Consider the following 4858-nt stretch of genomic DNA (forward strand, 5'->3'; position numbering starts at 1 on the left):
TGGCCGAGTTCCAGGGTAGCCAAAGCGCGCTCCAGGGTGGCTAGGAGTTCCTTAGGCATCCCTGGCGCGTGCACTCCCACGACCTGCCACTCTGTTGGTGGTAGGGCCCTCAAAAACCGGTCCATGGCTACCTTTTCTGCCACCTCGGTGGCAGTGTATCTGTCGGGCTGAAGCCACCTCTTGGTAATATGCATCAGGGTGTTCATCTGCCCGTGTGGTTGTTGTAACTAATTCGGTATACTGAATATGGAAAGCAAGAAAATAACCACAGGACACAGAGGAAAAAGCAAACTACCACATTTATTGGGAATAAGGGGGGCTAGTAGGAGAGTAAGAGGGACTGGCAGGAGAATAAGAGGGAGAAAAAGACTGATGGTAAAGGGTATGCCCTGGTGAGGGAATTGGACTCAACGGGTCATCAGAATACTCCGTACTGGGGGAATCCATGTTCTCCATTGCCTCATAATCGTCAGCAGAGTACAAAGAAGGTGTGTTGGCAACAGGACCCGTCTGAGTGGAGGCATCAACTAGGGTAGCAGCTGGGCTAAGCTGATACCGCAAAGGAGGAGGAAAGGTAGACGTTGTAGACGGAGTGCGTAGGACGTCAACCAAAAGAGCAAGGTCTGCAAATAGGTGAGACAGCTGGTATCTAGTGTTGAGATCAAAGCCCTCCAGTCCCTCTAGGGCAGTGAATAGGAAACCAAGTCCCGCGTTGTGAGCTGCATACCAAAGAACAGAGATAAGAGAGGCATGAAAAGTAGGCATTAACCCCTGGGATATGTGCACCTGGTTACTAGTAGCCAAAATAACATGCAGCATTGAGTAGTAAATGGGTCACCAAAAAAGGAAGGGAATGTGGCAAAAGCAGGGAGCTATCTATAGATCTATGGACACACGCGCAGGAGAAAGAAGATTGCAGACAAAACCAGGGGAAAAGGGCAATAAAACATGAGTCACAGATAAATGTAAATAATCAAGAACACTCACCCATATTCAATTCAGTGGGGAAAATATCCAAAGACAAGAAGCCAAAAAACAACAGAGACCCTCTTTGTCCTACGACCGGAAGCCAAGTGATGGACAAAACGGGAAGTACAGTTTTAAAAAACCCAACCCAGGCTGGGTCGATCCTAAGGGAATTGAGAAAGGGCTAAAACAGGAACCTAACAGTTAGGGAAAATAGATAGAACACGATTGTAAGGGTTGCTGAGATGGGGCAATGATGCAACATAAGGGTCGTTGGAAACTGTACAAATACGGACATAAGGGGAACAGGGAGTAAAAATAGTCAAACATATTGGTATTGGGAAATAGAACAAGGAGGCGGAGGCTCATAAGAAAATTGTATAAAAGGGGAGCCCCGCTCCAGGTTAGTCAGACCACTCTTTGGGATATCTCAAACAGTTTGGATCTCATGTATTGGGCTGAATAAAACTGGACCTTTGCTTTTCCTCACTCACTGATTCTGTGTGATATTTTGAACCTGAAAAGGAGACTTGGCTGAACCAGCATGAGTATACTTTGCTGTAATTCCTAACTCGTGTTTTACCTGTACGTCATAGTGGACGGCGAATCGTTCCACATGGTCTGGCCCCCGGCCGATATTTCCACCGATGGAACACCGCCGCCTGGTGGGGGGTTGGCCCATACCATGCAAGGATCTCCTTCATCTCTCCATAGTCAGCTTCTTCCTTCCTCCCAATCTTTGCGGCGAGCGATGCGTTCAAAGGCCTCCAAGTAGGCCTCTACATCATCCTCTGGGTTTAGTGGAGGAAGCAGGCGGCAGACCTCACAGCCGGGATCAGGGAGAGGCATGGCGGCTGCGGGAGTTGCTGTTTTCAGGGCCACTAGTTCTTGGGTCACGGCCTGTACGCTGTGCACGAGCTGCTGTGTTTGTTGCTGGAGACTTGCCTCCAGCAGGCGTTGCAATGTGGGGTCCATTTTTTTTTTCTTATCTATTTATTTATTTACTTATTTATTTTTTAAATGGGTGGGTCTGTGCTCATGCCCACATCCTCCACCAGTGTAAGGATATTAGCCCGCGGTGGGTGGAGCACAGACACACAGGAGGCCACTGTAATTGCAAAACAGAGATTTTCTTTATTTATGGTGTTCTGGGGGTGTGCGTGAGTGTGAGTGTGTATGTGCGTGCTCTCGTGTGCTTGCGTGTATGCGTCATGTCAATGCTTTCCGGAAGAATCGAGGCTCTTCTCGGCGGCCAGGCAGCGCCGCGTGTGCAGCTAGGGAGCGGAGGCTTCGTTCGGGTCAGAGTCTTCTGCAAGGGAGAAACAAACACACACACAATGCCGATTAGACAACACGTATAGTGACACCAATGCTAAGAGCTGGCAGGAAGCCACGCGCACTTGTCATGTGAGAGGAATCTCTCTCGTCGAGCGGAAGGGCGGCCCTTTATACTCTCCCCTCGTCCGCTGGATGGTGGAATTCTCCCGTGCGGTGCATCAGTCACGGCCAGGGGTGTGTCGGCGGCTCCGCCCCACCGCCACGTGCTTCCTGCTTGTCCACAACATTGCAGCGGGGCCGTCTCTTCAGCGCCAGCGCGGCAGGCGGGGAAGGAGCAATTTTAATTTCTTGTGCGCTGGCCATCGGTCCGTCGCGACAATATATATGTATCTTGGACTAAGATACAAATGCCCTAAATGTTGAAAGGCATTGAATGCATATGTAACAGTAAATTAGGTTTTATGTATATATTATTATAAAATTTTGGATAGGAAACACACATACATGGTGAGGAATTTTACATGGTGTTTGAACATAAATGTGCGTCGGCAGTGTGTGTACACAACCACCGTACAATGGTAAAAATCCACCCACTCCTTTTTTTATATTCCCCATAAATCATAAACAGTGTTTCAAAATGAGTCATTTTTGTTTTCTCTCCAATGTGATGTCACATTAGAACATGCCCAACCTATGACTGGTGATGGACTCTGTCCTATTAGCATAGCTCCTCCCATGAGTTAGCTGCAAAGAGTCTGCCATGTTTTTCCATGCTGGAGCAGCTATAGTGATAAGAAGAATGTTTCAGATTTGTAAGTGTTCTGTTGTTGGCTGTAAAAATTAACATAAAAGAATTTTCATGTACTCCCAGCACCAGAGCCACTGAAGACACAGTGGAGAAGTTTTATTTTTGAAGGAAACACACTCCAAAAAAATAGCTAAATTTGTGTATGTTTGTTCGAATCATTTTACACCAGACTGCTTTGTGAATGAGGGTCAATATAAAGCAGGATTTGCTAAATATTAGATTTTCATGCATGGATCAGTAGTAACTGTTCATGATCCAGCTTCATATCTAGAAGACGTATCGCACATTATATTTTGTGAATGTTTGTAAATCACCTTTCCGAATGAGGTTGTTAGCGGATTCCACGGCTGATGCGGCTAAAGTTGCCATTGTCTCTGATTGTATTCCCAGAGACCAGAGCTATGTCATCATTTTTATTTTTAACCCAGAAAAGCTTACTGTCTGTATAATTCATAAGCGCACCTTTATTTTACAGAATACAGTAAGGTTTTTTTGAAAACTGTGTACATTTGATGCGAATCATTTTAGTATCCAAAGCACAAAGCACGAGCTGTAAAGGCACATCGACTGTAGTTTCCAAAGCACGAGCTGTAAAGGCAGACCCCACTTCTGGAAAGGGGGTGAGGAGCAGCATGTTTTTGCTTCCACCCAAAAAGGGGCATTTACAGCATGGTATAATAAATGATACATGTGGAATTTTGAGCTGAAACCACATTCTGAGGACACTTGACACTGAAGTAAAAAGGTTTATAATATGTCTCCTTTAACAGGTTAAAGAAAATTTATAGCCTATTGTATATATAAATATATAATGGAATTCAAAATCATGAATAAATATTAACATTATAAATATTTACACAGTACACTATAATAAAAAAATATACACATACAGAGTATAAATATAAATGTACAGAGCAAAATAATTTGAGCCTCTTCAGTTTGCTTGCCTTTGTGTCCTGCCCCCTCTCGGTCAGCAGCTACCTTCAAAAATTTGGAAACGATCTGTTAAAGGCTCCCTTCTGTTGCCTCTCTTATAGAGGGGTTCTTTCTTCTATAAGAAAGACACAGAAATGTACAGAAATCAAAGAAGAATTATCATCAATGAAAGATCAGGAATGTTGGATATTTCATTTTCATGTCTATGGTCAAAAAGGGGCAATTAATTTATTTACTAACTAGACAGCAAAACATTATGGTAACATGAGAAAGGGGGAAACATAAATTATGTGCATGTTTCTTATCTCTGCAAATCATTCTACTGTTTAGGAATTTAGGATTGGGCTAGTTTAGGCAGGTAGATGGCTGGCATTTTTTATTACAGATGGCTAAGATAACTGTATATAAGAAACATATATACTTAGCAAAAAATTAAACATCCTCTCACATTCAACTGCTTTTATTTCCAGCAAAATTTAACGTGTAAATATTTGCATTAAAATAAAAATATTCAACAACCGAGACATAAACTGAACAAGTTTCACAGACATTTGATGAACAGAAATGAAATGAGTCCCTGAACAAAGTGGGGGTCAATATTGAAAGTAAGTCAGTATCTGGTGGCCTCCAGCTGCTTTAAGTATTACAGAGCATCTCATTCTCATGAACTGCACCAGATTTGTCAGTTTTTGCTGTGAGATATTACTCCACTCTTCCACCAAGACATTCATAAGTCTGGGTGGACACATGGTTACATGTAATTTTCCACTGTAAGGACGATCAGCTGTCCTTCCTGTCTCCCTGTAGCACTGTCTTAGGTGTCTTACATTACAGACATGGCAGTTTATTGCTCTGGCCACATCTGCAGTC

General features: G+C 43.7%; 1 long non-coding RNA gene across 1 annotated transcript; it reads right to left on the reverse strand.

Moving 5' to 3' along the window:
* Positions 1 to 245: 245 nt before the first annotated feature.
* Positions 246 to 4351, reverse strand: LOC128604333 (uncharacterized). Its single transcript, XR_008385165.1, has 3 exons — positions 3964 to 4351; positions 1550 to 2275; positions 246 to 719 (listed from the first exon to the last, which is right to left on the reverse strand). It is a non-coding gene; the product is annotated as an uncharacterized LOC128604333 (long non-coding RNA).
* Positions 4352 to 4858: the final 507 nt, after the last annotated feature.

Source organism: Ictalurus furcatus, chromosome 29 (assembly GCF_023375685.1).
Source record: "Ictalurus furcatus strain D&B chromosome 29, Billie_1.0, whole genome shotgun sequence".
NCBI lineage: Eukaryota > Metazoa > Chordata > Actinopteri > Siluriformes > Ictaluridae > Ictalurus > Ictalurus furcatus.